Here is a 13,025-nt window from a genome sequence, read left to right on the forward strand (position 1 = left end):
GTGTGTTTGTAAGCGGTATAAGTCAACTTAAAGACCTACACGTTTTTGAGGTCTTGATGTCGTTCCGTGCATTTAATATGGGCCTAATTCAGGATATTGCCCAAGTCCTCAGAATGTCAAATGTGGGTTTTCAAATAGTCTAGTCTCAGGTGTGTATATATAGTCAATACGTTTGTGTGTGTGTTTGTAAACAGTATAAGTAAACTTAAAGACCTATACGTTTTTGACGTCTTCATGTCTTTATGTGCATTGAATAAGGGCCCAATTCAGGATATTGCCCAAGTCCTCAGAATGTTAAATGTGTGTTTTCAAATAGTCTAGTCTCAGATGTGTATTTACGTTTGTGTGTGTTTGTAAGCAGGATAAGAAAACTTGAAGACCTACACGTTTTTGATGTCTTGATGTCGTTCCGTGCAATTAATATGGGCCTAATTTGGGATATTGCCCAAGTTCTCAGTAGGACAAATGTGTGTTTTCATATATTCTTCACTCAGGTGTGTTATGTAGTCTAAGTGTTTGTAAGCATCAAAAATAAACTTGAATCTGAGAACTCTTCTAGCAATTTACAGGCATGGGAATTGTCCGCGGATCTGTGGATTTAAGATACAAACACTGCGGTTTCAGAGTAAAATAAATATCTTCCAAAGATATTTTAATTTTTTTTTCTTTGTTTCATGAAATATACATTGTTATAATATATATCATTCAAACTCAAAGCTATTTGTGTTTACATCCTGTCAAATACATTCACAAACTTCTGTTAATAGACACTGAGTGCTTCGCTGAGTCAAGCAGGGATGCTGCAGAGCCAGTGGCAGAAGTTGTTCCTGAACACAGTAAGTAAAAGTACCTTTATTTTGCCTGTTCCGTAAAATTCTATGTGCACTTTAGTTATGCAGGGCTAGTTCATAATCGTTGTTTGTTGCTGTGGGTGATCCTTATCTTGTTGTTCTGCTTTAGTTGCATTTAATTGAATACATGACTTGTTGAAAGAATTGTACCAACCAATGCGTTGACAGTTGGAATCTCGTGCACATTACACAATGGCCTATTCAGCTTTTTCCCGTCGCGATATAACCTTGAATTGTTGAAAACGACGTTAAACACCAAATAAAGAAAAAAAGAAAGAAATTCAGCTTAGTAATGGTGACTCGTTGTTACACACCCCCACGCAGTTAAGATGTAAGATTAGCTATGGGACACACACACATACGTGTAATAGTTTTGAGGACCTACACGTTTTTGAGGTCTTGATGTCTTTCAGTGCATTTGATAAGGGCCCAATTCAGGATATTGGCCAAGTCCTCAGAATGTCAAATGTGTGTTTTCAAATAGTCTAGTCTCAGATGTGTATTTACGTTTGTGTGTGTTTGTAAGCAGGATAAGAAAACTTAAAGACCTACACGTTTTTGATGTCTTGATGTCGTTCCGTGCATTTAATATGGGCCTAATTTGGGATATTGCCCAAGTTCTCAGTAGGACAAATGTGTGTTTTCATATATTCTTCACTCAGGTGTGTTATGTAGTCTAAGTGTTTGTAAGCATCAAAAATAAACTTGAATCTGAGAACTCTTCTAGCAATTTACAGGCATGGGAATTGTCCGCGGATCTGTGGATTTAAGATACAAACACTGCGGTTTCAGAGTAAAATAAATATCTTCCAAAGATATTTTAATTTTTTTTTCGTTGTTTCTTTTTGTATTAAAGACAAAAAGGTTGAAACTCAACACCAACCACCCAAGACTTGTAAATCACCTTTTGAAATATACATTGTTATAATAAATACCATTCAAACTCAAAGCTATTTGTGTTTACATCCTGTCAAATACATTCACAAACTTCTGTTAATAGACACTGAGTGCTTCGCTGAGTCAAGCAGGGATGCTGCAGAGCCAGTGGCAGAAGTTGTTCCTGAACACAGTAAGTACAAGGAACTTTATTTTGCCTGTTCCGTCAAATTCTACGTGCACTTTAGTTATGCAGGGCTAGTTCATAATCGTTGTTTGTTGCAGTGGGTGATCCTTATCTTGTTGTTCTGCTTTACTTGCATTTAATTGAATATATGACTTGTTGAAAGAATTGTACCAACCAATGCGTTGACAGTTGGAATCTCGTGCACATTACACAATGGCCTATTCAGCTTTGTAATGGTGACTCGTTGTTACACACCCCCACGCAGTTAAGATGTAAGTTTGGGTGTGGGACACACACACACATACGTGTAGTAGTTTTGAGGACCTACACGTTTTTGAGGTCTTAATGTCTTTCAGTGCATTTGATAAGGGCCCAATTCAGGATATTGGCCAAGTCCTCAGAATGTCAAATGTGTGTTTTCAAATAGTCTAGTCTATTGTGTGTGTGTTTGTAAGCAGCATAAGAAAACTTAAAGACCTACACGTTTTTGATGTCTTGATGTCGTTCCGTGCATTTAATATGGGCCTAATTTGGGATATTGCCCAAGTTCTCAGTAGGACAAATGTGTGTTTTAATATACTCTTCACTCAGGTGTGTTATGTAGTCTAAGTGTTTGTAAGCATCAAAAATAAACTTGAATCTGAGATCTCTTCTAGCAATTTACAGGCATGGGAATTGTCCGCGGATCTGTGGATTTAAGATACAAACACTGCGGTTTCAGAGTAAAATAAATATCTTCCAAAGATTTTTGTTTTCTTTGTTTCTTTTTGTATTAAAGACAAAAAGGTTGAAACTGAACACCAACCACCCAAGACTTGTAAATCACCTTTTGAAATATACATTATTATAATATATACCATTCAAACTCAAAGCTATTTGTGTTTACATCCTGTCAAATACATTTACAAACTTCTGTTAATAGACACTGAGTGCTTCTCTGAGTCAAGCAGGGATGCTGCAGAGCCAGTGGCAGAAGTTGTTCCTGAACACAGTAAGTAAAAGTACCTTTATTTTGCCTGTTCCGTCAAATTCTACGTGCACTTTAGTTATGCAGGGCTAGTTCATAATCGTTGCTTGTTGCTGTGGGTGATCCTTATCTTGTTGTTCTGCTTTAGTTGCATTTAATTGAATACATGACTTGTTGAAAGAATTGTACCAACCAATGCGTTGACAGTTGGAATCTCGGGTACATTACACAATGGCATATTCAGCTTTGTAATGGTGACTCGTTGTTACAACCCCCCCCCCCCCCCCCACGCAGTTAAAATGTAAGATTAGGTATGGGACACACACACATACGTGCAATAGTTTTGAGGACCTACACGTTTTTGAGGTCTTGATGTCTTTCAGTGCATTTGATAAGGGCCCAATTCAGGATATTGGCCAAGTCCTCAGAATGTCAAATGTGTGTTTTCAAATAGTTTAGTCTCAGGTAAACTAGGTACAGATAAGGGCCTAATTCAGGATATTGCCCAAGTCCTCATAATGTCAAATGTGTTTTCAAATAGTCTAGTCTCAGGTGTGTATATAGTCAATACGTTTGTGTGTGTGTTTGTAAGCGGTATAAGTAAACTTAAAGACCCACACGTTTTTGAAGTCTTGATGTCTTTCAGTGCATTTGATAAGGGCCCAATTCAGGATATTGCCCAAGTCCTCAGAATGTCAAATGTGTGTTTTCAAATAGTCTTAGTCTCAGGTGTGTATATAGTCAATACGTTTGTGTGTGTGTTTGTAAGCGGTATAAGTCAACTTAAAGACCTACACGTTTTTGAGGTCTTGATGTCGTTCCGTGCATTTAATATGGGCCTAATTCAGGATATTGCCCAAGTCCTCAGAATGTCAAATGTGTGTTTTCAAATAGTCTAGTCTCAGATGTGTATTTACGTTTGTGTGTGTTTGTAAGCAGGATAAGAAAACTTAAAGACCTATACGTTTTTGACGTCTTCATGTCTTTATGTGCATTGAATAAGGGCCCAATTCAGGATATTGCCCAAGTCCTCAGAATGTTAAATGTGTGTTTTCAAATAGTCTAGTCTCAGATGTGTATTTACGTTTGTGTGTGTTTGTAAGCAGGATAAGAAAACTTAAAGACCTACACGTTTTTGATGTCTTGATGTCGTTCCGTGCATTTAATATGGGCCTAATTTGGGATATTGCCCAAGTTCTCAGTAGGACAAATGTGTGTTTTCATATATTCTTCACTCAGGTGTGTTATGTAGTCTAAGTGTTTGTAAGCATCAAAAATAAACTTGAATCTGAGAACTCTTCTAGCAATTTACAGGCATGGGAATTGTCCGCGGATCTGTGGATTTAAGATACAAACACTGCGGTTTCAGAGTAAAATAAATATCTTCCAAAGATATTTTAATTTTTTTTTCGTTGTTTCTTTTTGTATTAAAGACAAAAAGGTTGAAACTCAACACCAACCACCCAAGACTTGTAAATCACCTTTTGAAATATACATTGTTATAATAAATACCATTCAAACTCAAAGCTATTTGTGTTTACATCCTGTCAAATACATTCACAAACTTCTGTTAATAGACACTGAGTGCTTCGCTGAGTCAAGCAGGGATGCTGCAGAGCCAGTGGCAGAAGTTGTTCCTGAACACAGTAAGTAAAAGTACCTTTATTTTGCCTGTTCCGTAAAATTCTATGTGCACTTTAGTTATGCAGGGCTAGTTCATAATCGTTGTTTGTTGCTGTGGGTGATCCTTATCTTGTTGTTCTGCTTTAGTTGCATTTAATTGAATACATGACTTGTTGAAAGAATTGTACCAACCAATGCGTTGACAGTTGGAATCTCGTGCACATTACACAATGGCCTATTCAGCTTTTTCACGTCGCGATATAACCTTGAATGGTTGAAAACGACGTTAAACACCAAATAAAGAAAAAAAGAAAGAAAGAAATTCAGCTTAGTAATGGTGACTCGTTGTTACACACCCCCACGCAGTTAAGATGTAAGATTAGCTATGGGACACACACACATACGTGTAATAGTTTTGAGGACCTACACGTTTTTGAGGTCTTGATGTCTTTCAGTGCATTTGATAAGGGCCCAATTCAGGATATTGGCCAAGTCCTCAGAATGTCAAATGTGTGTTTTCAAATAGTCTAGTCTCAGATGTGTATTTACGTTTGTGTGTGTTTGTAAGCAGGATAAGAAAACTTAAAGACCTACACGTTTTTGATGTCTTGATGTCGTTCCGTGCATTTAATATGGGCCTAATTTGGGATATTGCCCAAGTTCTCAGTAGGACAAATGTGTGTTTTCATATATTCTTCACTCAGGTGTGTTATGTAGTCTAAGTGTTTGTAAGCATCAAAAATAAACTTGAATCTGAGAACTCTTCTAGCAATTTACAGGCATGGGAATTGTCCGCGGATCTGTGGATTTAAGATACAAACACTGCGGTTTCAGAGTAAAATAAATATCTTCCAAAGATATTTTAATTTTTTTTTCGTTGTTTCTTTTTGTATTAAAGACAAAAAGGTTGAAACTCAACACCAACCACCCAAGACTTGTAAATCACATTTTGAAATATACATTATTATAATATATACCATTCAAACTCAAAGCTATTTGTGTTTACATCCTGTCAAATACATTCACAAACTTCTGTTAATAGACACTGAGTGCTTCGCTGAGTCAAGCAGGGATGCTGCAGAGCCAGTGGCAGAAGTTGTTCCTGAACACAGTAAGTAAAAGTACCTTTATTTTGCCTGTTCCGTAAAATTCTATGTGCACTTTAGTTATGCAGGGCTAGTTCATAATCGTTGTTTGTTGCTGTGGGTGATCCTTATCTTGTTGTTCTGCTTTAGTTGCATTTAATTGAATACATGACTTGTTGAAAGAATTGTACCAACCAATGCGTTGACAGTTGGAATCTCGTGCACATTACACAATGGCCTATTCAGCTTTTTCCCGTCGCGATATAACCTTGAATGGTTGAAAACGACGTTAAACACCAAATAAAGAAAAAAAGAAAGAAAGAAATTCAGCTTAGTAATGGTGACTCGTTGTTACACACCCCCACGCAGTTAAGATGTAAGATTAGCTATGGGACACACACACATACGTGTAATAGTTTTGAGGACCTACACGTTTTTGAGGTCTTGATGTCTTTCAGTGCATTTGATAAGGGCCCAATTCAGGATATTGGCCAAGTCCTCAGAATGTCAAATGTGTGTTTTCAAATAGTCTAGTCTCAGATGTGTATTTACGTTTGTGTGTGTTTGTAAGCAGGATAAGAAAACTTAAAGACCTACACGTTTTTGATGTCTTGATGTCGTTCCGTGCATTTAATATGGGCCTAATTTGGGATATTGCCCAAGTTCTCAGTAGGACAAATGTGTGTTTTCATATATTCTTCACTCAGGTGTGTTATGTAGTCTAAGTGTTTGTAAGCATCAAAAATAAACTTGAATCTGAGAACTCTTCTAGCAATTTACAGGCATGGGAATTGTCCGCGGATCTGTGGATTTAAGATACAAACACTGCGGTTTCAGAGTAAAATAAATATCTTCCAAAGATATTTTAATTTTTTTTTCGTTGTTTCTTTTTGTATTAAAGACAAAAAGGTTGAAACTCAACACCAACCACCCAAGACTTGTAAATCACCTTTTGAAATATACATTGTTATAATAAATACCATTCAAACTCAAAGCTATTTGTGTTTACATCCTGTCAAATACATTCACAAACTTCTGTTAATAGACACTGAGTGCTTCGCTGAGTCAAGCAGGGATGCTGCAGAGCCAGTGGCAGAAGTTGTTCCTGAACACAGTAAGTAAAAGTACCTTTATTTTGCCTGTTCCGTCAAATTCTATGTGCACTTTAGTTATGCAGGGCTAGTTCATAATCGTTGTTTGTTGCTGTGGGTGATCCTTATCTTGTTGTTCTGCTTTAGTTGCATTTAATTGAATACATGACTTGTTGAAAGAATTGTACCAACCAATGCGTTGACAGTTGGAATCTCGTGCACATTACACAATGGCCTATTCAGCTTTTTCCCGTCGCGATATAACCTTGAATGGTTGAAAACGACGTTAAACATCAAATAAAGAAAAAAAGAAAGAAAGAAATTCAGCTTTGTAATGGTGACTCGTTGTTACACACCCCCACGCAGTTAAGATGTAAGATTAGCTATGGGACACACACACATACGTGTAATAGTTTTGAGGACCTACACGTTTTTGAGGTCTTGATGTCTTTCAGTGCATTTGATAAGGGCCCAATTCAGGATATTGGCCAAGTCCTCAGAATGTCAAATGTGTGTTTTCAAATAGTCTAGTCTCAGATGTGTATTTACGTTTGTGTGTGTTTGTAAGCAGGATAAGAAAACTTAAAGACCTACACGTTTTTGATGTCTTGATGTCGTTCCGTGCATTTAATATGGGCCTAATTTGGGATATTGCCCAAGTTCTCAGTAGGACAAATGTGTGTTTTCATATATTCTTCACTCAGGTGTGTTATGTAGTCTAAGTGTTTGTAAGCATCAAAAATAAACTTGAATCTGAGAACTCTTCTAGCAATTTACAGGCATGGGAATTGTCCGCGGATCTGTGGATTTAAGATACAAACACTGCGGTTTCAGAGTAAAATAAATATCTTCCAAAGATATTTTAATTTTTTTTTCGTTGTTTCTTTTTGTATTAAAGACAAAAAGGTTGAAACTCAACACCAACCACCCAAGACTTGTAAATCACCCTTTGAAATATACATTATTATAATATATACCATTCAAACTCAAAGCTATTTGTGTTTACATCCTGTCAAATACATTCACAAACTTCTGTTAATAGACACTGAGTGCTTCGCTGAGTCAAGCAGGGATGCTGCAGAGCCAGTGGCAGAAGTTGTTCCTGAACACAGTAAGTAAAAGTACCTTTATTTTGCCTGTTCCGTCAAATTCTATGTGCACTTTAGTTATGCAGGGCTAGTTCATAATCGTTGTTTGTTGCTGTGGGTGATCCTTATCTTGTTGTTCTGCTTTAGTTGCATTTAATTGAATACATGACTTGTTGAAAGAATTGTACCAACCAATGCGTTGACAGTTGGAATCTCGTGCACATTACACAATGGCCTATTCAGCTTTTTCCCGTCGCGATATAACCTTGAATGGTTGAAAACGACGTTAAACACCAAATAAAGAAAAAAAGAAAGAAAGAAATTCAGCTTAGTAATGGTGACTCGTTGTTACACACCCCCACGCAGTTAAGATGTAAGATTAGCTATGGGACACACACACATACGTGTAATAGTTTTGAGGACCTACACGTTTTTGAGGTCTTGATGTCTTTCAGTGCATTTGATAAGGGCCCAATTCAGGATATTGGCCAAGTCCTCAGAATGTCAAATGTGTGTTTTCAAATAGTCTAGTCTCAGATGTGTATTTACGTTTGTGTGTGTTTGTAAGCAGGATAAGAAAACTTAAAGACCTACACGTTTTTGATGTCTTGATGTCGTTCCGTGCATTTAATATGGGCCTAATTTGGGATATTGCCCAAGTTCTCAGTAGGACAAATGTGTGTTTTCATATATTCTTCACTCAGGTGTGTTATGTAGTCTAAGTGTTTGTAAGCATCAAAAATAAACTTGAATCTGAGAACTCTTCTAGCAATTTACAGGCATGGGAATTGTCCGCGGATCTGTGGATTTAAGATACAAACACTGCGGTTTCAGAGTAAAATAAATATCTTCCAAAGATATTTTAATTTTTTTTTCGTTGTTTCTTTTTGTATTAAAGACAAAAAGGTTGAAACTCAACACCAACCACCCAAGACTTGTAAATCACCTTTTGAAATATACATTGTTATAATAAATACCATTCAAACTCAAAGCTATTTGTGTTTACATCCTGTCAAATACATTCACAAACTTCTGTTAATAGACACTGAGTGCTTCGCTGAGTCAAGCAGGGATGCTGCAGAGCCAGTGGCAGAAGTTGTTCCTGAACACAGTAAGTAAAAGTACCTTTATTTTGCCTGTTCCGTCAAATTCTACGTGCACTTTAGTTATGCAGGGCTAGTTCATAATCTTTGTTTGTTGCAGTGGGTGATCCTTATCTTGTTGTTCTGCTTTAGTTGCATTTAATTGAATACATGACTTGTTGAAAGAATTGTACCAACCAATGCGTTGACAGTTGGAATCTCGTGCACATTACACAATGGCCTATTCAGCTTTGTAATGGTGACTCGTTGTTACACACCCCCACGCAGTTAAGATGTAAGTTTAGGTGTGGGACACACACACACATACGTGTAGTAGTTTTGAGGACCTACACGTTTTTGAGGTCTTAATGTCTTTCAGTGCATTTGATAAGGGCCCAATTCAGGATATTGGCCAAGTCCTCAGAATGTCAAATGTGTGTTTTCAAATAGTCTAGTCTATTGTGTGTGTGTTTGTAAGCAGCATAAGAAAACTTAAAGACCTACACGTTTTTGATGTCTTGATGTCGTTCCGTGCATTTAATATGGGCCTAATTTGGGATATTGCCCAAGTTCTCAGTAGGACAAATGTGTGTTTTAATATACTCTTCACTCAGGTGTGTTATGTAGTCTAAGTGTTTGTAAGCATCAAAAATAAACTTGAATCTGAGAACTCTTCTAGCAATTTACAGGCATGGGAATTGTCCGCGGATCTGTGGATTTAAGATACAAACACTGCGGTTTCAGAGTAAAATAAATATCTTCCAAAGATTTTTGTTTTCTTTGTTTCTTTTTGTATTAAAGACAAAAAGGTTGAAACTGAACACCAACCACCCAAGACTTGTAAATCACCTTTTGAAATATACATTATTATAATATATACCATTCAAACTCAAAGCTATTTGTGTTTACATCCTGTCAAATACATTTACAAACTTCTGTTAATAGACACTGAGTGCTTCGCTGAGTCAAGCAGGGATGCTGCAGAGCCAGTGGCAGAAGTTGTTCCTGAACACAGTAAGTAAAAGTACCTTTATTTTGCCTGTTCCGTCAAATTCTACGTGCACTTTAGTTATGCGGGACTAGTTCATAATCGTTGCTTGTTGCTGTGGGTGATCCTTATCTTGTTGTTCTGCTTTAGTTGCATTTAATTGAATACATGACTTGTTGAAAGAATTGTACCAACCAATGCGTTGACAGTTGGAATCTCGTGCACATTACACAATGGCCTATTCAGCTTTGTAATGGTGACTCGTTGTTACTCCCCCCCCCCACGCAGTTAAAATGTAAGTTTAGGTATGAGACACACACACATACGTGTAATAGTTTTGAGGACCTACACGTTTTTGAGGTCTTGATGTCTTTCAGTGCATTTGATAAGGGCCCAATTCAGGATATTGGCCAAGTCCTCAGAATGTCAAATGTGTGTTTTCAAATAGTTTAGTCTCAGGTACACTAGGTACAGATAAGTGCCTTATTCAGGATATTGGCCAAGTCCTCAGAATGTCAAATGTGTGTTTTCAAATAGTTTAGTCTCAGGTACACTAGGTACAGATAAGGGCCTTATTTAGGATATTGCCCAAGTCCTCAGAATATCAAATGTGTGTTTTCAAATAGTCTAGTCTCAGGTACACTAGGTACAGATAAGGGCCTAATTCAGGATTTTGCCCAAGTCCTCATAATGTCAAATGTGTGTTTTCAAATAGTCTAGTCTCAGGTGTGTATATAGTCAATACGTTTGTGTGTGTGTTTGTAAGCGGTATAAGTAAACTTAAAGACCTACACGTTTTTGAAGTCTTGATGTCTTTCAGTGCATTTGATAAGGGCCCAATTCAGGATATTGCCCAAGTCCTCAGAATGTCAAATGTGTGTTTTCAAATAGTCTAGTCTCAGGTGTGTATATAGTCAATACGTTTGTGTGTGTGTTTGTAAGCGGTATAAGTTAACTTACAGACCTACACGTTTTTGATGTCTTGATGCCGTTCCGTGCATTTAATATGGGCCTAATTTGGGATATTGCCCAAGTTCTCAGTAGGACAAATGTGTGTTTTCATATATTCTTCACTCAGGTGTGTTATGTAGTCTAAGTGTTTGTAAGCATCACAAGTAAACTTGAATCTGAGAACTCTTCTAGCAATTTACAGACATGGGAATTGTCCGCGGATCTGTGGATTTAAGATACAAACACTGCGGTTTCAGAGTAAAATAAATATCTTCCAAAGATTTTTGTTTTCTTTGTTTCTTTTTGTATTAAAGACAAAAAGGTTGAAACTGAACACCAACCACCCAAGACTTGTAAATCACCTTTTGAAATATACATTATTATAATATATACCATTCAAACTCAAAGCTATTTGTGTTTACATCCTGTCAAATACATTTACAAACTTCTGTTAATAGACACTGAGTGCTTCGCTGAGTCAAGCAGGGATGCTGCAGAGCCAGTGGCAGAAGTTGTTCCTGAACACAGTAAGTAAAAGTACCTTTATTTTGCCTGTTCCGTCAAATTCTACGTGCACTTTAGTTATGCGGGACTAGTTCATAATCGTTGCTTGTTGCTGTGGGTGATCCTTATCTTGTTGTTCTGCTTTAGTTGCATTTAATTGAATACATGACTTGTTGAAAGAATTGTACCAACCAATGCGTTGACAGTTGGAATCTCGTGCACATTACACAATGGCCTATTCAGCTTTGTAATGGTGACTCGTTGTTACCCCCCCCCCCCCCCCCACGCAGTTAAAATGTAAGTTTAGGTATGAGACACACACACATACGTGTAATAGTTTTGAGGACCTACACGTTTTTGAGGTCTTGATGTCTTTCAGTGCATTTGATAAGGGCCCAATTCAGGATATTGGCCAAGTCCTCAGAATGTCAAATGTGTGTTTTCAAATAGTTTAGTCTCAGGTACACTAGGTACAGATAAGTGCCTTATTCAGGATATTGGCCAAGTCCTCAGAATGTCAAATGTGTGTTTTCAAATAGTTTAGTCTCAGGTACACTAGGTACAGATAAGGGCCTTATTTAGGATATTGCCCAAGTCCTCAGAATATCAAATGTGTGTTTTCAAATAGTCTAGTCTCAGGTACACTAGGTACAGATAAGGGCCTAATTCAGGATTTTGCCCAAGTCCTCATAATGTCAAATGTGTGTTTTCAAATAGTCTAGTCTCAGGTGTGTATATAGTCAATACGTTTGTGTGTGTGTTTGTAAGCAGTATAAGTAAACTTAAAGACCTACACGTTTTTGAAGTCTTGATGTCTTTCAGTGCATTTGATAAGGGCCCAATTCAGGATATTGCCCAAGTCCTCAGAATGTCAAATGTGTGTTTTCAAATAGTCTAGTCTCAGGTGTGTATATAGTCAATACGTTTGTGTGTGTGTTTGTAAGCGGTATAAGTAAACTTACAGACCTACACGTTTTTGATGTCTTGATGTCGTTCCGTGCATTTAATATGGGCCTAATTTGGGATATTGCCCAAGTTCTCAGTAGGACAAATGTGTGTTTTCATATATTCTTCACTCAGGTGTGTTATGTAGTCTAAGTGTTTGTAAGCATCACAAGTAAACTTGAATCTGAGAACTCTTCTAGCAATTTACAGACATGGGAATTGTCCGCGGATCTGTGGATTTAAGATACAAACACTGCGGTTTCAGAGTAAAATAAATATCTTCCAAAGATATTTTAATTTTTTTTCTTTGTTTCTTTTTGTATTAAAGACAAAAAGGTTGAAACTGAACACCAACCACCCAAGACTTGTAAATCACCTTTTGAAATATACATTATTATAATATATACCATTCAAACTCAAAGCTATTTGTGTTTACATCCTGTCAAATACATTTACAAACTTCTGTTAATAGACACTGAGTGCTTCGCTGAGTCAAGCAGGGATGCTGCAGAGCCAGTGGCAGAAGTTGTTCCTGAACACAGTAAGTAAAAGTACCTTTATTTTGCCTGTTCCGTCAAATTCTACGTGCACTTTAGTTATGCAGGGCTAGTTCACAATCGTTGCTTGTTGCTGTGGGTGATCCTTATCTTGTTGTTCTGCTTTAGTTGCATTTAATTGAATACATGACTTGTTGAAAGAATTGTACCAACCAATGCGTTGACAGTTGGAATCTCGTGCACATTACACAATGGCCTATTCAGCTTTGTAATGGTGACTCGTTGTTACA

This window comes from Littorina saxatilis, linkage group LG10 (assembly GCF_037325665.1).
Source record: "Littorina saxatilis isolate snail1 linkage group LG10, US_GU_Lsax_2.0, whole genome shotgun sequence".
Lineage (NCBI taxonomy): Eukaryota > Metazoa > Mollusca > Gastropoda > Littorinimorpha > Littorinidae > Littorina > Littorina saxatilis.